The 22,319-nt window shown below is 46.5% G+C and overlaps 1 long non-coding RNA gene across 1 annotated transcript; it reads left to right on the top strand.

Moving 5' to 3' along the window:
* The first annotated feature begins 1,061 nt into the window (after positions 1–1,061).
* LOC119086622 lies at positions 1,062–20,413 on the top strand. Its single transcript, XR_005089924.1, has 6 exons — positions 1,062–1,307; positions 1,806–1,938; positions 5,525–6,782; positions 12,953–13,186; positions 13,509–13,645; positions 19,127–20,413. It is a non-coding gene; the product is annotated as an uncharacterized LOC119086622 (long non-coding RNA).
* Positions 20,414–22,319: the final 1,906 nt, after the last annotated feature.

Genomic DNA, 22,319 nt, shown 5'->3' with positions numbered 1-22,319 from the left:
TGCAGTGGGACAGAAATGCTGAGGAGGGAGATACCCTGTCTCTCTTCAGGCCTCCCCCCCCCTCCGTGTGGGAGGGAGGAAGGTTCCCCACCTGCCGTTCCTGGGGGCACCCAGTCGCCTAAGCCGAGGTGTCACAGAGTCAAAGAAACCTTAACCCCACCCTGAGCCTTGAACTCTCAACTTCCCCATTATCTCCACCCAGTGGTCCCTTTATGGCGAAACTTTTCTCTTGCTAAGAAAATGGCGAATGGGACAAGGTAATATGACTTTTGAGTGTGACCCACAGATAATCAGAACCTTCTAAGGTTCAGGTTCGGGTTCTGCAGGCCTCGGAGGAGGGAGAACTGGGGCCCAGCTCTGCCCACCCAGGATTTCTTCGCCTATTACAGTGACCTGTAGAACTGGGTTGAGCACTGGCCAGCACTGCTGACTCTGCCCTTGGCCACACATGGGTCACACCAGGCTCTGCCAGCTGGCTCCAAGGCTCTAGGATTTCAGACCAGTCATCAAACATAAAAACAGAGCCCTGTGGGCCTCTTGAATACCACTCCCAAGAAAAGCAAGGCAGGGGCCCTGCCAATTCAGTTATGAGAAACACAGCAATTTGGTTTAACCTTGTTGGATTTGGCTTTTTAGTCTAGTTATCACCTTCTAGAATCTTCCTTCCTCTCCCTAAACTCCAGCCGAGTTCTAAGGTTCAGAAGTTCTCAGGGAAACCAACCCTGGGTATAAAGACCTGGAAGTATCTTTTTTTTTTTTGTTTTTATTTTATTTTTTATGAAGTAACTCTCTTTAATGTCTGTTTATGGTCAGAAGCAGTCTGCAGCCTCTCATAGCAACGCCTGATTAAACGGTGCCCAAGCTATCCCGGGGCAATAGACAGATAATTGCACTGCTTAATTTCCCCATTTGATGAATAATGAAAGCCTTGCTCATTTTGAATGTGTGGGAAAGAGACAACTTCAATATATTTGGACTTGCAGATGAATTTTTAGTACTGCTATCCTGGCACAAGGCACTGTAGCCCTGCTTATCTCTGTCATAGTTATTACACACGTTTGAAAACAGAACACGCTGTTGGTGCCAAACAGCGGCGGAGCAGGGTGTGGAAGGGAGCATCTTTGATGATCTTTTATGAAATACAACGCGTACACACATGGCAGACCATGTCTTTCCTCAAAGAATAGGGGGAAAGAAACCATTTGTCATCGACAGTCTCGCCATTTCCTGTTGTCTTTGAGCGGTTACACGTTTTTCTCAAGCAATAAGTGATTATCCCTATGTGTACCTCTTCTGTGTACTTGCTGGTAAGAGAGCCAGCAACCAGCTCTGGTTGGACTTGGCTGTGGTACTGTAAAATTTTTCTTGGCTTCTTTGTGTCTTGATTTTATCTGTTAATAGATTGAAGGCTCATTTTCCTCTCCTTCCCCTCCAATCTTTCATTTTTTTTTTTGTATGTGTGTGTGAAAGCCTGCATGTGTATAGCATTCGTGTGGAGGTCAGAGGATAACCTCGAGGGTTGGCACTTGTCTCCCACTTGTACATACGCCAGACCTGCTGGCTTATGAGCTTCTGGGAATTCTGTGTGTTCCTCCCATTTCTCTGTAGGAGTGCTGGAGTTACAGGTGTGTGTGTGTGTGTGTGTGTGTGTGTGTGTGTGTGTGTGTGTGTGACCACACCCAGATTTACTTTGGTTCTGGGGATCTGAACTCAGAGGCTCACCCTTGCACAGTAAGCACCTTACTCACTGAACCATCTCCCCAACCCCTTCCTCTTTTAATTTTTCCTTCTTTCTCTTTTCCCAGGAATTGCAATTTCAAATATTACCAAAGGTGTAACAAGAAGAAACCCTCACCAGCTTCACTGCCAGCACAGAACAAGCCTCCTTTCACCCACATCTGTATTTACCCACCCTCAGGAGCAAATCCCCGGACATCTGTAAGTTCATCCACGCATTGGGACTGTGGAACTATTGAATCATGACAGTGGAGTCAGATGACTTGAGCTATCTAATGGATGGTTCCTCTGTCGCTTTTGTGTAAGCTCTTAGACATGGATTGCAGAGCCTTTGATAGTCTCCCTCACTGGTCTGGCCATCAGGCAGGGTGGCTCAGTTCTCCACATAGCCTCAGCAGCAGGCTAGCTTGGGCTTGCTCCAGAAGTGGCGGCATTCCAAGAGTTGCCCGCGGCAAGAGAAGGCAAGCCCCAGAATGCAAGGACTTTACAAGCCCCTGCTTGCATCATGTTGGCTAATGTCTCATTAGCCAAAACAAGTCATGCCGCCTATGCCAGATTTCATGTAGGAGAGGATATGCAAATAACCTTGAAACAGGGAGCCTTGGAGGCCATTATTGTAGCCAGTTGTATGGCAAGAACATAGTTCTAAAAGATACCGACTCTTCCCACTTTTCACATAACTCAGGTCCATTATCACAGCCTCCAAGATTAACTCCAAATCTTTGCAACTGACATCCCCTCAGTACTTAGAGTTCCCTAATTGTCACACAAAATCATTTTTTAAAAGATTAGTGCTGTGGTTTCATGTTCACGTGTTAAACGCTAACCTCTGGTCCTAGCTGGTGACACTATTTTGGGAAGCTCTGGAAACTTTAGGATGTGGAAACTTCTGGAGGAACTACGTCTAAGAGAGTGTGCCTTTGAAGGTTATGCCAGGTCTCTTGCCCCTTCCTTTTCTCTGCTTCTTACTCCATGAGGTGAATAGGCAGCCTCTTCCTCCACACGTTCCCACCACCATGATGCTCTGTTCTTATGCATGAGGCCAGGCAAACCCGGATGGAGATCTCTGAAGAGGGATCCCAGAAAAGCTGTCCTCCCTGAAGTTGTTTATGTCTGGTATTTTGTCATAATGTTGAGTAAAGTAACTAACGTAAGCTGACGGAAGTTGAAGGAGTCCACATGAATGCCCACTGCATTTGTGTGTATCCCGTGAGTCTCGCCAGCACCATGGAGATGCAGTGGGAAGGCAGAGCTAGGACTCAGCTTCCGCTGGTACACTCCCACAATGCAGATTGCCTCTGACGCTAGCCACCTGCTTACTTTCTCTCCATCAGCCATTACTGTGGCAGACTCCAACTGGGTGTCCTTTAACCTCGTTTAATTATGACACTACCAAGATAAAGGTTCACTTTCCACGGCTTGAGGGCTGTCTCTGTCTTCCCACTTGTCTTAGTTAGGGTCACCACTACTGCAGTGAAACACCATGACCAAAAAGCAAGTTGGAGAGGAAAGGGTTTATTGAGTTTACACCTCCAGTCCATCATTAGAGGAAGTCAGGACAGGAACTCAAACAGGGCAGGAACCTGGAGGCAGGAGCTGATGCAGAGGCCATGAAGGGGTGCTGCTTACTGGCTTGCTTCCCATGGCCTGCTCAGCCTGCTTTCTTATAGAACCAGGACCAGCTGCCCAGGGATGGCACCACCCACCATGGGCTGGGCCCTCCCCCATCAATCACGAACTAAAGACATGTCCTACAAGCTTTCCTACAGCCAGATATTACAGAGGCATTTTCTTAATTGCGGCTTCCTCCTCTCAAATGACTTTAGCTCAAGTGTCAGTTGACATAAAACTCTCCAGCACACCACTTTAGATGCCTGTTGAAATCCCCGGGCTGTTCCATCAGTGCGGCTGATCTCTGTGGGGTTCCACAAACCCCTCAGGCTCTGGTAGTCTGCAAGAAATATTATTCATGGAGCATGGGGAAACACTTTCTCAAGCTCACTACCCAGAAGATAGGGATGAAGCGGGGCATGTGGAGAGGTGTGAAGGAAGGGCATAGACCCTCTCCCAGCCCACACTCTCCCGGACCTTCCACATGCTCAGCTCTCAGGATGCTCCGTGAACCCTGTCCTGTCTTTTCATGGAAAGCTTTACTACAAAGGCACAGGATTAACTCAAGACCACTGATGACCAACCCAACTCCGAACCTTCTCCCACCTGCCTCAAGGTCAGGGGCTGAGGCTGAAAGCCAGGTGACTTCCTCAATTGCGTTCTGTCTTGAGTAGGGTCTCTCACTGAACTTGGAGCTCACATGTTAGCTAGACTAGCTAGCCAGGAAGCTCCAAAGACCTGATTGTCTACCTCCCCAGGGCTGGGACCACAGAAGTATCACTTCACCGGGCTTTGACGTAGGTGCTGGGGATTCGAATTCAGGTCCCCATGCTTGCACTACAGGCACTTTACCAACTGAGCCGTCTCCAAGCTCGTAGGCCAAATTTACTGTACCGCTATTTAAAGGATAACTGAAAATGTATTTGGTACAGGAGTCAGCAAGCATGTCTGTAAAGGCTCATATAACCAACAGCTTGGTCTCTGTTACTGCTCACCTGTCCCTGGAGGGAAGGCTCCGTGGTCATCGGGGAGGTATGGCATCAAACAGATTTCAGTGGCGTAGAAAGCTCTCAGCTTCACAATTCATTGATAGTAGTATCACATACATTTCTAAAACCCCAACTTGGGGACCCTCTAGTAGGGTTTCTTCTCAGTATTAACTATATAACGTTTTGGAGTTTTTCAAGTTTTTCTTGTTCCGTTTTGTCTTGCACACTCTTCAGAGTGATATCACCCATTTTTTTTTTTTTTTTTTTTTTGTCTTTTTGAGACAGTTTTTCTCCATGTTGTTTTGGTGCCTGGATCTCGATCAGTAGACTGGGCTGGCCTCGAACTCACAGAGATCCGCCTGGCTCTGCCTCCCAAGTGCTGGGATTAAAGGCGTGCGCCACCACCGCCTGGCTTGATATCACCTGTTTTTAACAGCCAGCTTTCCCTGTCTCTAAACTTCAGCGCTCTGATGGGATTTCTGCGCGCCGCTTCAACTGGAGTCATTAGGTACTGTCGGGGTGTGACCCATCTGACAGTGAAACTGTACTCAGATGTGACTTAGTTGTGCATGTCTGGCATGCGACATTTGTGGTCATGCTACAAGTTTCAGCCCATGGACACAAATTCTGACAACTGCAGGCCTATTGGGAAGGTGGCTGGGAAGACACGGGAGCCAATGTGGCCTCTACCCGCTGTGACCAGGACTCTTCTCTGCTTATTCCCTCTGGCCTGGGGCTTGGGCAGGAAGTGAGCAAACAGCACTTGCTCAGGGTTCACAACTTCAACCTTGGACACGTGTCACACACACCTCCTCCCGCCCTGTACACCTCCCCCCATCTGTCCTGGAATGGTAGGACAGACATTTTCAGCCACAACTGCTGGTTCCCGTGTCCCACGTCTTCGCTCAGAGGGTAGATAAGAAAGAGATGCCACCACAGTGAATCTCCATACGCTGACCCATGGGGGTTAATAGGCCCTCCCCTGCCTCTTGGTCAGTTCTGATCTACACTAGGGTTTATTTAGCCTTCTTAGTGGATGACCATGACCATGACAGATGACCATGAACAAGCATCCAGACACTGCCAGGGTGAGGCCACATCACCTTGGGCAAGTTTGGTTCTCTAAAGACAGATGATGAGGTCAGGGAGCCCATGTCCCATATGGACTTTGCCTCTGTTTTTCATAGCACCGTGGAGTGGCCTCGGTGTCTCCTGCTCTCTGGATCTGAGTGTCCTGCATCCTTGCAAGGTTCTTCTGGCCTCTAGCAGAGACCCTTGGGAAGTTCCTGGTCACCACATCCACTGAATCCCACTGCATCAACTGATGTTCTGCCCTTTGGTGAATGGAGAGAGGAGACAGACTGCTGCTTCTCCCACCCAAGGCTAGCAGGTATTTCGGAGGCAGGTGTGGGGCCTAGTTTCATTTCTGTCGTTGTGATAAAGTATCTCAACCCAAAGCAACCTAGGGAGAGAAGGGTTTATTTGACTTACAATCTCAGGTTACAGTCTCTCGATCAAGGGGAAGTCGAGGCAGGGACTCAGAGCAGCTAGCCAGTCAAGAGTAGAGAGAAATGAACACATCTCTGCTGCTTGCTAGGTTGCCTGTGCTCAGCTAGCTTTTCTCACTTATACACTTCAGGATTGCCTGCCCAGGGAATGGTGCTACCCATAGTGGACTGGGTGCATCATTAACAAGGAAGACCACCCCCCCCATCCACACATACACCAGACATGCCTACAGGCTAACCTGATCTAGGCTATTCCTCAAGGGCCTCTTTCCAAATGATCCTAGGCTATAGTGAGTAGACATGTAAACTGACTTGGCAAAGTTGGGCTCATCTCTCAGCGTGTATTTTGGAGGAAGGTGGGGCTCATCTTCTTATGTTCAGACACAGGACCCAGCACATAGTCTCAGTCTGGGGTACAAGTGGCTACTGTCCTCGGGAAGCAGTGTTAGCACCAGTGTGAACTGCTGAATAATTCCCAGCTGGTTTCACATCTGTCAGGCACAGAGTGGCGTTTGCCACACCAAACATGACTGTAAACCTGGCACGACTCGGACAGATCAGCAGGTGGAGAACATCCCTGCTTCCGGACGAGGCTAATATCCCAATTTCAGAATGTCAGATCTGAGCCACATGCCAGGTGGTGGCTTTGGGAGACAGTGAGGGAGAGAAGTGTATCTCCCAGCCACCCTTCTAGAATGTTCAATCTTACATCGCCAAGGAGCATCTGTGAGGTCACACTCAGCCTCAGTCACTGTAACTTCTGGTCTACTCATGTCTAGCCAGTCACTTGGAAAGTTTACTGGCAGCTGGCTTGGCCTGATAACTCATCTACCTCCAGATTGGCAGATCGAACAAGTCAAGGCCTGGCTGCTGGAGGATCCCAGGAGCTCAGAGGGAATAAATAGTCCAGAGAGCATCACACTCCAAACCTGTGTAGGTAAGGGAGAACCACCAAAAATAGGGGAGAGGTGAGAGAAAGTCAGGGCCCAGACGGGGGTGGCGGAGTCGCTGTGAGGGGAGAGGCAGTTCCTCCAACCACTTTGAATCACTGAATCCCCCAGCAGGCAGATTCTCTTTGCCTTCCCACCTCCTAGAGACAAGCAGCCCTGGCTCTGTAGAAGAAGCTGCAGGCAGCCAGAGCAGCCAAGCCTGGGCTGAGTGCTTCCGGGACACAGCAGAGTCGGATGGCAGGAAGGGCTGACAGGCCTCAGAGCAGGCTTCCAGCCAGACTCTGGGACCTTCTGCTCCTGGTGATAAGGCCTAGGGTAGGTCCTGAAGTCTGAAGGTGCAGGCCACACTCCAGCAACTAGAAGCCGGGGCAGAAGGGCCCAGTGAGGCAGAATCGCAGGACTGGGCCAGGGCTGGGGCACTCCTGTGTGTATGGGCTTGGGCTCTCTCCCACAGAGAGCAGGTTCTTAGTTCTGTTCCCAATAGGCTCTGGGCAGAAGTTTCTCAGGACAAACACTGGCTTCTTCAAGGCAAGAAATTCCCAGCACTAGCCGGGCGGTGGTGGCACACGCCTTTAATCCCAGCACTCGGGAGGTAGAGCCAGGCGGATCTCTGTGAGTTCGAGACCAGCCTGGGCTACCAAGTGAGTTCCAGGAAAGGCGCAAAGCTACACAGAGAAACCCTGTCTCGAAAAACAAAAACAAACAAACAAAAAGAAAAAAAGAAATTCCCAGCACTGGTTTGCTGATGTTTGACAGAAAGTCGCTGAAGTCCCCACCTGCTGGTGATGCGGTCACAAGGATGGCCCGTTTGCTGGTGACAGTGTGGACAAGGATGGCCCACCTGCTGGGGATGGCTTGGGGAGGTGAGAAGCCCTCTGTCAGGAAGGCTTTGCCCAGCACCCTTGTTGCCCTCTCTTCCAGAGTTATAGGGCGCTCATTTCCAGTTCTCCCTTAACTTCAGAGACAGACACAGACAGACAGACAGACAGACAGACACACACACACACACACACACACACACACACACACACACACACACGTAAAAATGAAAGTGATGCAATCTGTCCGGTTTTAACTGCTGAGCCCCACACTAAGCTCGATCTTAGGATTTTCTCCACACGCCAAGGGCCAGGGCTGGTGGCTGGTACAGGGAGGTAGCTCTGCTGCTGCGGTACCTCAGGGTCCCTGAGATAACTGTGGGGTTGGTCAGGTGGGGAGGGCTCTCTGTGCCAGACACTGAGAACCTTCCAGTGGAGCTTGCTCCACCATTAATGCACCCCCTCTCCTCCTCTTTTCCCCCCTCCCCCTCTCCCCGTCTCCATTTCTGAGTCAAACTCTTTAAGTTTGGTCCCAGGAGGCCATTGAAGGGCAGCTCCAGGAGAGGTGAATTCAGGCACTCACTCCAAGAAGACTGAGGAAATCAGGGCTGAGAGGGAGGAGAAGCAGGGGTGCAGGAGAGGGTCAGGAGGGCTGGGAGGAGTGAGGCAGAAGAGGTACAAGAGGTATGGGCTGGGTGTTGGTGGGGGGGGGATGCAGAGGAGAGTCAGGAGGGGAGGACCAAGAAGGGTGGGGCAGGAAGGGGTGGAGAAGGTCAGACCTGGGAAGACCGTAGTAGACTGCGGAGCTTCCGGGCAAGACTGAGTAGCTTTAGGTCTTTCACTTCATTTTTTATCTTCAAAAATGTTCATGAATAAGAGTTTAACGATTTCTCAAACAATAACAGAGAGTTTGTCTGGACACAAAAGAACGCCCTTGGCTCTTGTCCTTACTGAAAGCTGCAGCGTCTTTGCTCACAGGTGGGGCTATCTGTAAGGACACAGCAGTCGAGTTGTGTGTCGGAGGACGTTCTTGAGGGAGGCCAGGAGCAGGGACATCGGTGACGGGGCAGTGAGGGCTGAGTGCCCCACAGCAAGGACACGTGTCAGCCCCAGGTCTTCCGTGGCCCTGTCAACTCAAGATGCAGGGCCGTCAGGTGCCAGACACAAGACAAAAGTGAAGTTAGGAGCCCCTGGCAAAGGAGGGGAACCCCGGGGCAGCAGCACTCTGAGGGTCTCTTGGGGACTGTCATCCTGACTCTCTACCTTGACCCATCGGTACTCAGCAGTTACCTGGCAGGAGACAAGGGCGAGGAGGGAAGAAGAGGAAGGGGGGGCGGGGAGAAGGGGAGAGTGAGGAAGAGGGAAGGAGAGGGAGAGAAGGAGCTTGAGGAGGAGAAAAGCTGTACTGTCCAGCCCTTACCAAGTGCGGGCCAAACTTGGATCAGAGTCCCTGTGACATCCAAGTTGCCTGAGTTTCCCATGAGAAAACAGGCTTGGGCTACTCAGAACTGTGTGCAAAATCTCACAGTCTGAACCAGCACTCCAGCTCAGGCCTGGTCCAGATCCTAGAGCTCAGCCTCTCCTACCTATTCCCTGCTGTACATACACGCACACAAAGCTTTTCTTTGTATGATTTCAGCCAGTACAAATGGCTCCACAAACCCAAGGCTGTAAACTATACACTAAAGCCCATCACTCAGGGATTGACCTGTCCTAAAAATAGAAATGATTTTTTTTTTTTTTTAGTAGTTCCCCTTTCTCTGAATTCTCAAACCATCCCAGGGACCAAAATGTCAGAATTTCCTCCTTGAGGGGAGAATATCTTCCTGCCATCTCACTCATCAGCCACACGGTGGTGCCATTGAGGGCCTGTCCAACAGAATCCAGTGATTTGTGGCTTGCTGGTAGCCAGCCTGGCCGAGAGGCACCTTTTTTCTTTTTCTATTTGTGGTACTAGGATTGCGCCTAGCACATAGTAGGCAAACTTCTATCCCCAAGCAAATCCCCTAACCCCAGCTACCCAACACCTTCCAAAAGCAGCAGCAGCCAGGCCCTTTGGACTTCGAATCTAAGTATGCAAAAGTCATACAACAAGTGAGATGTGTCAAACTATAGTATTTTTAATGTGACTAAAACCCGGCAAAAAAAATATCACAGATGGCCGAGTTTAATTACTGTGTGTGCCTGGGTGTGCTGCTGGTGCCATTGTCTGCATGGTTAATAAGGTCATAATTCATAAGCTTGCTATTGCTCCCACAAAATTTATTTTCCCTGCCATTATTCACCAAGTCACTAATTCCAGTCTATTAAGATCTTCACAGATTCATGCTCAACCTGTAGCAGAGACAAGCCAGACAAGCTTTCTTGAACCCAAATCACACACACACACACACACACACACATCTTTTTTTTTTTTTTTTTTGGTTTTTCAAGACAGGGTTTCTCTGTGTAGCTATATCTTAAACTTAGTATGGAGCACTTCCTTCCGCTGAGGCAACAGTAACTGGAATTCCCTAAAATTTCAAAGCAATGCTTAGTTTTGGAAATTAACCACAAATTGAATGCATCATGATCTAATACTAGAGTCCGTCATAAAAATAGGTGAGTGGGTTTTTGTCACTGCAGAAGATATTACAAAATATTTTAATGCTTGAATTTCATAACAAAAATTCCAAAATGTAGCTCATTGTGGTTTTCAGCCATTCTTATTGTTCTAAAGTGATTTGTGGATTGAACAGCTCAGCACACACTAATTCATTGGGGCAGTCTTCTACTGGGCACAAACTCTCTGTTCTCACTTACCCTTTGCTGACTGTGATTCCAAACTGTTGAATGGAAAACCCAGAAACTATCCAACACTCTTAAGTAACCTCTGTTATAGTTAATGGTTACATTGTATTTCATCATTAGTTACTACGAATCTTATTGTGCCCAATTTATAACTTCCACTTTCTCAAACACATGTATGTGTAGGAAAAAACAGTGTGTGCAGGTTGCAGTGTTATCTGTGAGTCCAGGCATCAGCTGATGCCCCGGGATACTTCTGCTATGGATGAAAGAGGATGACTATACATATATGTATTATGTTGGTTTGTCTTTGGTCAACTTGACACAAGCTAGGGTCATCTGAGAAGAGGGAACCTCAGCTCAGAAAAATGCACCCATAGGATTGTCTTGTGAATAGGTGTGTGCTGCATTTTTTGGGCTGATGATTGATGTGGAAAGGCCCAGCCCACTGTGGGCATTGCAGCCCCTGGGCAGGTGGTCCTGGGTTGTTTAAGAAAGCAAACGGAGCAAGCCAGGAGGAGAATCACTCCTCCACGGCGTCTGCTTCAGTTCCCACCTCTTTGTTCCTTCCTCAAGTTCCTGTCCTGTCTTCCTTAGATGATGGACTATGGTGTGGAAATGCAAGCCAAATAAGTCCTTTCTTCCTCATGGATCTTTTGATCTTGGTGTTTTGTCAAAGTATTAGAAACCCTAACTAAGTCACCAGTGAAGAAACTTGGGTTTGCCCTGTGGCAGCTGGGTGTTGTGATGCTAACCCTGTGTGTTGCCTTCTGACTTTCTTTTACAGTGGATTCTTTTCCTGTACTCTTGATTGGATTCTTAAAATGTGGTGTCTTCAGTGATGACTCAGCACTATCCTTCCTGAGAGAAGTTTTTCTTTTTAAAATTTATTTTTTAGTTTTTTGAGACGGGGCCTCACTATGTAACTCTGGCTGGCCTGAAACTCACTATATAAACCAGGCTGGCCTCAAACTCACAGAGATCTACCTAGCTCTGCCTCCAGGGTGATGGGATTAAAGGCGTGCACCACCAAGCCTAGCTCATGCAAAAAATTTTCATCTACCGTTCACACGTACTACAAAGACACCAGTGGCCGGGGAGAACTCTGTGTCATCTTTAGAAATTTCTACAACAAAAAGTAGGCATAAATGCGGTCTCTAAGCCCAGATATGGTGAACAGAATTCTAATATGTCTCAAGATTCCCATTCTAGAGCACGAACGATCTCTACATAATGCCTTCTTCCTGAGTGTAGAACTGGGCTCTACCACAGGTGTCCCTCATGAGTAGGCACATGGCAGTCAACTTTGAGATCACCAAGAGGGAGACTGTTTGGGTTATTCTGGGCGTGCCTGATCCAGTCAGAGGAGCCTATAAAAGAAGAGTCCAGACAGACCTGGCTTGGAAGTTTCCAGACTGCTGTGTTGCTAACTGCCTGTGGGGTCTGGCTGGCAGAAGAGCGGCCTCAAGCAATACATAAGTTGCTAGCTGACCGGGTGCTTACCAAGGAAGTGGAGGATCCTAGTCTTGTACTACAAGATCGGAGAGAGTCAGGTGGCGAGCTCCCCCTAAGGGATGACAGCAGAGCCTGGCAAATCCCCAAGTAGAGGTTCTACTTGGCCGTGTGTGAACTCCTGATCCACAAACCTCTGAAGTAACAGAACCAAGAGCACTTCAGTCAGCGATGTCTTTTGGTGTGGTCTGCCCTCTGAAGGCTCCTGTGTGGGATGTTCAGTGTTCCCTGCAGCCCATGTTGAGATGTTGAGACCTTTAAGAGTTAGGGCTTAATTGGAGGGGAGTGTGTTTTGGGGTTCTAACCTCATGAATGACTAACGCTATATCATGGGAATGGATCAGACCCTATGGGACTGGGTAAGTCACCACAAGAACATTGTCGTAAGCCCGACACATCCCTGAATCCCTCTTTTAAACATGGCTCCCACCATTGTGACATCCTCCACGTGGTTTCCCATCAGAGTCCCACCAATAGCAGAGCCACACTCTTGAGTCTCCAGAACTGTAGGCTAAATTAGCCTCCTCTATCATTAAAATACCCAACCTCTGGTATTCTAAGGAAAGGGGGAATCTCCATCTTGTCACTACAAGGTTGAGGAGAGTCATGTGGCTTGCAAATGGAATTTGCTAGTAACCCTCATCAGCTTGGAAGAGGATGAATCTCCACAGAGCAGAGGAATGCAAAACATACTAGAAGAGCTATGAAATTATAACATGTGGCTCAGATCACCACTGTATTTTGTTTACGCCCCTCCCCACAACAGACTCCTTTCATGGCCACGTCTTGCATTTCCATTGCCCTGTCTCCCAAGGCTGCGACCCTCAATCAGGGGCCTCAGGGAGGACCCCCTGTGTTCTAGGGTCCCATGGTCACCTCCCTCTGAGCACCAGATTCACTAGTGTATTTCAGTCCCACCTGCTCCTCCCTGGCGTGTTTCGGAGGCTTCCTCCTGGAGCCACGGTGCTGCACTGCTTTGGGAGAACTTGGTCAGGGATGATACTTCACAACATTGCCAATAACAATATTCACTCTTGCAGAGTCTCTGCTGTCTCCACTAAGAAGAGGGTTCCAGTCCCTCCCCTTGCATCTGAGTGAGCTGGTGACTGTAGATTTGCTGGACAGCCTGTCCCAGAGGTGGGACAGAGGGAGCGAAAGGAAAGAACCATGTGTCATTCACTTCTGGATAATGACATTTTCCAGGGTCATTTCCCTGAGAGAAAAGGAGGTTGAAGAGGGTGTCCTTGCGTCTCCTCCCTTTGAAAAGACCTCAGGTAGGTCTTACTCCTGCACAATGTCCTACCTCTGGGCTACTCTGGTGGTGCCACCTCCGTGGGTTCTAGAACACAGTCTGGAGTGATTGCCAACGTCACCCATCACTGCTGAAGCATTGGTCTGCACCCCCAACTTCTCCTGTCTGTGTGTTGTTACATGGGATTGTGACCAGCACACCACATGCTGTGTCAAGAATGAGCATAAGCAGGGCCGTGAGCTGCCTAGAGCCACTGCCCTCTCCTTGGCTCCATGGAAATGTCCTCTGAGAATTTCTTCATATTCCTGTCTCCTTCATACTCCATTCTCCATCTCTTCTCCTAGGTCGTGGGACCCAGAGTGTGGTTCATAGAAGAGCTGAGGTTCTGGAACCTCTGGGCCTTGGGAGATGTTTGTGGAGGATGCCACTTTCAAAACTGCCCACAACAACTTGAGCATCCTAGTCCCTTACACTGTACATGGTGAGATTTTAGGACCTGGTCCTGGTGGGTGACTTTGTTGGGTGACTGCTGAGGCGCAGACACCTTCCTTTTCTGTTTTTCTTGGGCCGTTTCCCCCTGATCCCAGACACCACGGTGTGAGGAAGTCCAGGCAACATAGAGAAGCCATGAGTCAGTGTTCTGGCGGACAGCCCAGCTCAAGTCCTCATCACCAACAGTGTTTGAGTGCCACATATGTGAGGGAAGAGCCTTCTGCTGGTCCCAGACAGAGAGGAGAAAGCCCACAGAAGCCACAGAGGATAATAACCGATTAGTGCCCTTTTAAAGTTAAACTTTTTGTTTTGAGATAGCTGTAGCAGGAGTCAACAAGGCTGGGGAGAGTCCCCTATACCCTCCACCAGTTCTGCCAAGGCTAACATCCTGCAAAACTACAGGACAGCCAAGAAGTAGTCACCCCCACCCCCACAGCTTCTTCCTGGTACGCTTTTATGTGACGCCCATCCTGCCACCCTGCCCGTCCTCCCGCCCCTCACACCTTTTCTTTAACTCCTGATGACCACGACACTATGTGGGTTTTTTTTTTTTTTTTGGATTTTTTTTTTTTTTTTTTTTTTTAAATTTTCCATTTTAAAAGTGGTACCTGAGCAGAATCACAGTGTGTGGCTATTTGGAGTTGGCTTCTTTTACTCAGAGTGACTCCCTAGAGACTCATCCAAATTACACGTGCATTAGCTTGTTCTGTTGTGTGGCTTATCCTTAAGCCTTCACTTGTTGATTATCTGGGCTGTTTCCACCAAGAATCTCTTATAAACCAAGCTGTTCTGAGCTCTCATGTGCAGACGCTCGTGTGAACAATACAGTCTTTGGCTTTCTGGGATGAGCGCCACAGTGCAATTGCTGGGTCATATAGTAGTCACGCTCTTCATTTTATAAGATGCCAAACTGTCTCCCAGAGTGCCTGTGCCGTGTCATATTTCCTCAGCTCTGTACGCGTCATCCATTTCTAGTCCTCTTAGTCAGTGTTTGTTGTTTTTAATTGTGGTGAAATATGTGGGACAGAAATAATTTACCGTCTTAGTCACTTCTGAATGGAGAGCCAGGGTGGCCTGACTCTAGAAGTCTTCCCATCCTGCCAGTCTGAAACTGTTCTTATCAAACACAAACTCCTCATCCTCCCTCCCACCACTGTCTGGCCAACCTCCACCCTACTTCCTGTTGCTATCAGTTTGACTTCCCCAGGGCCCTCCAATGAGTGCCATCCGATACATGTTCTTTTATGACGGGCCTATTGCACTGAGTACAATGTCTTCAAGGTTCATCCCCGTGGTAGTATGTGTCTGAATTTCTTTCCTGTTTAGGGTTAAATAACATTCCACTGTATGACTATACCACAGTTTTTTAATGGGGCTATCCACCAATGGACACTTGTGTTTCTTCCTCATTTGAGTTATTGTGGGTAACACTGTTGTGAGCACAGGTATAAAAACAGTTACTCAAGATCCTGCTTTCGGTCTCTAGAAGTACCATGTTGTGGTTTGACTAAAAATGTCCCCCAGAGGCCCATAGGAGTGGCATTATTAGGAGTTATGGCCTTGTTGGAGTCAACATGGCTTTGTTGAAGGAAGTGCGTCACTAGGGGTAGGCTTTGAGGCCTCAGACGCTCAAGTCAGTTCACTTCCTGCTGCCTGTCAATCCGGATATAGGACTCTCAGCTCCTTCTCTAGCACCATGTCTGCCTGCACGCCGCCATGCTTCCCACTGTAACGACAGTGCACTAAATCTCTGAAGCTGTAAACCAGCCCCAGTTAAATGTTTTCCTTATCAAAGCTGCCATGGTCATGGTGTCTCTTCATAGCAATAAACACTCTAAACTAAGACGCTAGTCCAGAAGTGGGATTGCTGATCACGATACATCTTTCAGTTCCTTTTTTTATGTATGTATATGTGTAGGAACATGTTCATGTGTGTGCAAGTGTATGTGTGCTTGAAAAGCGACATTTTAACTATGGAGCCGTCTCCCCACAGAGCAGTCTTGGTGAGTTTTGAAGAACTGAGTTATTTTGTTGCACCTATTGAGTGGTCGGAGGTGTTCTCTTGCTGTGATTCTGACTGTTCTTTAAGTGCTCGATGATGTCAAGCTTTCCCTGGGCTTGTCACCGTTTGTGTATGTTTGGTGAGACTTGTAAGCAAGTCCTTTCCCTGCTTCTCAGTTGCTATGTTGTAGTGATTCTTTCTGAAATTTATATAATAACCCTTTATCAACCATGTGACTTGCAGACAACACCCCCAACCCCCACCGCATCCCGCCCTGGCCTCGGCTCCGTGGGTCTCCTCGTCATTGCACTGGTCGCATCCTTTGATACACGAGCTTTCAGTTTCTGTGTGGTCTGACTGCCTCAGTTTTACGTTATTGCCTTTGCTTTTAGTGTCATGCTCAAAATGTTATCGTCAAACCCAAGCTCGTGGAACACTTTCCCCTCATTCTCTTCTAAGAGATTTATGTTTTTAGCCCCTGGAGTTTGGCCTCTGACACATTCGAGCTCATTGGCCTATATTTTATAAGGTTCACTATAAAAAAAAACCCTCCACCTTTCTTTCTTTCTTCCTTCCTTTCTTCCTTCCTTCCTTCCTTCCTTCCTTTCTTCCTTCCTTCCTTCCTTCCTTCCTTCCTTCCTCCCTCCCTCCCTCCCTCCCTCCCTCCCTCCCTCCCTCCCTCTCCCTCCCTCCTTCCCCTGCCTCTCTCCTTTTCTCTTTTTTTCTGTTTATGACTATTAGCTTTCTGGCCATGGTTTATTAAAGGCCTATCTTTCCCCATTGAAGAGTCTTCACACTATTCCTCATACACTCTACTGTCTGGAAAGAAATGTTGCCCCATGGTAGAACTGAAACTAAAGCCAATTTTAAAAAGAAAATTATTTGACTCAATATGGGAGAGTTCTGGGCTTTCTATTTTATTCAGGTGGTCCATGTGTCTGCCTCTCCACCAGCGACACACCGTTTGAATGCTGTAGCTTTGTAATGAACTTTCTAAACAGGAAGCACAAGGCCTCTCTCTGGCTTTCTTCTTTTTCAAGAGTGTTTTGGCTACTTGGGGCCTTTTGAGACTCCATGTGAATTTTAGGATGAGCTTTTCTACTTTTGAAGAAACCATAATTGGGATTCTGTAGGATTAATTGTATCCATGGACTACTTTGTATATTTGAACAGGCTCTTGGGAATGGCTTGTTCTAAACACCATGGACTGCTCACTGGGGCTACAAGGTAACTGAGGAATGAGGATAAAGGCTTGATGTCTTTGCCTTCACTTTGGTCCTGTTGCCTTTGCTTTCAGTCACCCCCCCCCCCCCACCTCTGCAAGCACTTTAATCACTCAAGGAATGTCCATACAGAAGCCAGGATTACCTGGACTTTCTCATGCTTCTTTGAGGTGGAAGGATCAAAGGTCACTGTCCTAACCCCACAGGCACCCAGAGTTCCTGGAATAGCAAGGCCCCCAAAGCAGGGCAGAGTCTCCCGAGATGGAGACAGCTGTATTCCCCGATGGGAGAGTTAACCCTCCCCATGCCTCAATGCGATTGGCAGATGAGCAGTGTGTCAGGCCATTTTGTAGGTCAGGAGTTGAGACAATGATCAACACAGTCACACTTCAAGCAGGTCTGCTTACTTGTATATACCCCTTCACCTTGCCAGATGCTTCCTCTGTTTAAAACTGAAGCTCACCTGCCTTTAATCCCAGCACTTGGGAGGCAGAGGCAGGCAGATCTCTGAGTCTGAGGCCAGCCTGGTCTACGGAGCGAGTTCCAGGACAGCCAGGGCTACACAGAGAAACCCTGTCTTGAAAGCAAACAGAAAAACACCCCCTAAAAAGCAAACAAACACAACTCCAAACTTGAAGCTCTTCTTGGTACAAACCTGGGGTCCCCAGACTTCTTTAAATCTAAATCTCCCTTTTCTGCATCCACCATGACACCTCTCCTTAACTGATGCACACTGCTGGTGGCTGAGCCTAGACTGATGGAGCTGCCAGAGCCAGGGCTTCTGCCACAGCACTCCAGTTACGGCACTGACATTTGAACAAATATTTTCTTTCAATCCATTTTTTTGGTGTCATCTTTAATTTCTTTCAACAACATTTTGTAGTTTTCCTTCATCTTGATTAAAATTGTGAAGAATTTTATTCATTTTGCTCTCTTATTTTTCATCAATTTTCATCTAGTTGTTCTGTTCCTGAAGGTAGATATTAAAACCCTCTGCCATTTACTGTAGAGTTATCTATTTCTCCCTTCAATTCTGTCAATATTTTCTTCAGGTGTCTAGAAGCTCTGCTGTTTGGTGCCCATATATTCATAATTTTTACATCTTCTTGGAAAATTGTGTGTGTGTGTGTGTGTGTGTGTGTGTGTGCCTTTGTGGTGCTATGAACACATGCATGCAGGTGTGACTGCAGGTGTGTGTGTGTGTGTGTGTGTATGCCTTTGTGGTGCTATGAACACATGCATGCAGGTGTGACTGCAGGTGTGTGTGTGTGTGTGCATGTGTGTGGAGGTCTGATGTTGAAGCTGATGCCAAGTGTTTTTCCTGGATGGCTCTCCACCTTTACAAGCCTGAAACTCATCAATTGGCTGACTGGCCAATTGACTTTAGAGATCTGCCTGGCCCCTTCACAACACTGGGATTACAGACATGTAATACCATGCTTACCTTAAAAAAAAAAAAAAAAAAAGCAAATCAGGTACTCAGGCTGGCATGTAAGACTTTTAACAACTGGTCTCTGATCTTTTTGAATCAATGTGTAATTTCCTATGCCTAGTGTTTGTGGTGTGTGTGTGTGTGTGTGTGTGTGTGTGTGTGTGTGTGTGTTTGATCAATTTTTTTTTCCCTAGCATGGTGAGCGCAGATCCTTTTTAATTACTGTTCCTATGGATCACCTTTTTCTATCCTTCCTTTAAAAAGCAGAATATCTTTTATTTGCTCTTTAACAATATCATGCATGTAAACAACGAGCTTTGATCATATCCACTACCAGCTTCTCCCTTCCACTGCCTCAGATACTCCCAACACGTTCCTCTCCCAACTTCGCGTCTACCACCCCATAACCCACTAAGTCCAATTACTGCTGCCCCTCAGAATGCTAACGGAGCTTGCCGGCTTGATCTTCGGGGAACAACAGCTGCCTTGAGTTCATGAGTACAATAGCTCTGTCCTGTCCTGAAAGCAGAACCTCACTGCCTCCTTCCTCATCTGCTGGCTCTTTTGTTTTTTCTACCCTCTCTCCTCCACCTTTCTTGACCATTGTGGGGAGTAAAGTTAATTAAAATGTCCCGTTTTGGACTGAGAATTCAATAGTCACTGGTTCTCAGCACTTGGACCAGTTGGGAATCTCTGAATTAATTGGTCTCCACTGCACAACCCTCCTTCTCAACCTGTTATTTCCTTAGATTTTAATAAAAACAAGCCTCTCATAGGTCATAGAGTTCAACTCCGCTTTTCTTTCTTTTCTAGACATTCTGCCCATTGATGACTTTCAGTTGTGGAGTTTAATCCATGTATGTCTAAATTTCTTTCTGAAAAAGAAGATCATGCTATTGTGTTCTTAAAAAATTATTTTATGAATATCAAAACTTTCTTTTGGTGTCTTGAATTCTCATGATTGTTTCCCCCCCCCTATTTAACTGACTTTTATGATGCAACACTTGGATTCATTTCTCATTTTTGGTGATATATATCCTATGGACTTTTTTTTATTGTTACTATGGTGACTACAGCAGATATTCTAAAGTTAAAAAAAATTCATCTATTCTCAGAAGTGCATGAAATCTTCTCTAAAACTGACTGTATTGTAGGCCACAAGGCAAGACTTAAGAAACGCAAAAATGAAAACAATCCCCAATGCATCCCACAGTGGAATAAAACTAGAAATTGACAGCTAACCTCAGAAAATACACAGACACCTTGAAACTGAACAACATACTGCTGAATTAAAAGTGGGTCAAAGAAATCAGATGGAGAATTTAAAAACTGCCAGTAGTCAAAGGAAAATGAGACCCAAACCAAACCTTCCAGAACCTGAGACACAGCCAAGGTGGACTTAAGAGGAATGTTTACAAGTACGCATATAAAAAGTCAGAGATCTCCAGTAACCCAGTGATGTACCTCAAAGCTCTAGAAAAGCCAGAAGAGGCAAACCCAAGGGCAGCAGGTGGCCAGAAACAGTAATGAGCAGGGCAGAAATTAGTAAAACGGAGACTGAGAACAGCACAGAATTAATCAGACAAAGAGCTGGTTGTTTGAAAGGATTGTCAAGGCTGGCCATCCCAAGCCAAACTAACTGATAGACAGATTCAAAATTAATAAAATTAGAGATGGAGAAAGGAGTTGTTACAATAGATCCCAGTGAAATCTAGAAGGCCAGGGAACACTATGAACATTCACATCACAACAAACTGGAAAATCTAGAAGAAATAGCAGTGTAACTCTGACATCATAGCTGGGTAAAGACACAGCCATCAAGAGAATACCGCAGATGAATGTGGACGCAGAAATCCTCAACAAAATACCTTCAAAGTGAAGGGCATATTAAGAAGATGGATAGTACACCACTACCAAACTGGCTTCCTACCAGGGACACAAGGTTTGTTGAAAAAATATTAATAAATGTAATCCACCACAGCAATAGAGTTATAGACAGAAATTACATGATCAGATGAAAAAAGGGCATTTGATAAAGTTAATACATCTTTAAAAATACTTTTATTTATTTCTTTGGAATTTCATACAATATATTTTGATCACATTCACCCTCCTCCCCAACTCCTCCTAATCTGCCCTCTCACCCCTCCCTCCTTACCCATCCCTGCACCTTTTCTTCTTCTTTTCATCCCTTCATCATGTCCAGTTTGTGTTGTCCAACTAGTCTTTGAGAATGGTCCAACTGGTGTGTGGTCCAGCTCACATCAATAGGCTCTGCCTCTCCCCAAAGCTATCCAATGCCAACAGCTCCTCAGCCAGTGGTGGGATTTGGGGTTCACTTTTATACCTTTATGCTGGGATTTTTATCTGTCTCGAGCTTACACAGGTCTTGTTCATTCAACACATTTTTTATGGTAACAATCCTGAAGAAACTAGGGATAAAGGGAACATACCTCAACACAATAAAACTCTATCCCTCAAACACAGAGAGGATTGTGACATCACAATGCTACACTGTGTGCTCACCGGGTTCCTTTGTGCTATTACAATGTGGCATCACAGTGTTCCATTCTTCCCCTGTGATGCTGAATTATGATGTCATAATGCTTTAGTGTATCCTTAGAAGATTGCTTTGCACCATCACAACACCCCACTGTGGGATCAGAGTGCTTTATTGTGCCATTAAAATAGTAGATTATATTATTGCAGTGCTCTGTTCTCCCATAACAATACTTCATTTTCCCACCAAATGCTTTACCGGTATTACAATGCTGTATCACGTCACCATCATAATGATACTTTGTGACATTATAGTACTTTGTTGTGTCATAAGAGGCTATATTATGACATCACATGCTTAATTGTGCCACCAAATGTTCCATTTTAGCATCACAATCTACATTGTTATTGAAAATACTGTATTGTGTCAACATAATACTTCATTGTATAATCATATTGCTGAATTGCGACATCAAAATATGACATTATGTACTCATACTGGTTTATTGTGACATTACAATCTTAAATTTTTGTGACATCATAATCTCAGTGCTCTGTGAGATTTGCTGTGCAATGTTTCATTACAATAGTATAGGGAATATCATTACAGTGCTGAACTATGATATCAGAGTGCTTCATTTTGTAATAATAATGGTCCGTTGTAATATCACAATGCTCTATTTTATCACCACAAAATATATTGTGCCATCACATGTGTCATAAAAATGGTCCACTTTGATGTCACAGTATTACACTGTGACATCATCATGCTCCATTGTTTTATCACAGTGCCCCAGCGTCACCATGATGATATATGGTGATTGTGATGTCACAATGCTTCATTGTGTCCAAATAATTTTGCATCGTGCCACCATAATCCTCCATTTTACCACAACAAGCTACATCTCAATGTCACAATGCTACCATGTACCGTCACAGTTCTCCATCATGTCATCACAGTTCAAAACTGTGGCGTCACAGTGTTGCCCTGTTTCATCATAAGGCTGCATTGTGTCTTCACGAGGCCCCATTTTACCATCACAATCTACATTGTGACATCACAGTGGTCCATTGTTTCACCACAGTTCTCCATTGAGCTAGCCCAGTCACATATTGTGGCATCACAACGCTCCATTTTGGCAACCAAGTGCTCCGCAGTACTATCACGATGCTGCAGTTTCATATCACAACAGTTTCAAGTGGTCCATTTGCACATCACAGTGTTACACAGCAAATACTTTGATGTCACTGTCCTCCATCATGCCAAAAAACAGTATACTTTGTCATCAGTTGTGCCATTGCAATGTTCAACTATGACATCACCATGCTTTATTATCTCACACTACGTTGCGCCGTCAGAATGCTCTAGTTTATCACAGCAAGCTACACTGGGACATCACATTGCTCTACTGCGTCATTATAATGCTGTATTACGATACTGCAATACTGAACTGATATCACAATGCTTTATTGTATCATAATAATGCTGCACCATGATGCCACAATT

This window comes from Peromyscus leucopus, chromosome 1 (genome assembly GCF_004664715.2).
Source record: "Peromyscus leucopus breed LL Stock chromosome 1, UCI_PerLeu_2.1, whole genome shotgun sequence".
Lineage (NCBI taxonomy): Eukaryota > Metazoa > Chordata > Mammalia > Rodentia > Cricetidae > Peromyscus > Peromyscus leucopus.
The sequence above is the reverse complement of the archived record's forward strand: the minus strand, read 5'-3'. Positions and strand labels throughout refer to the sequence as shown.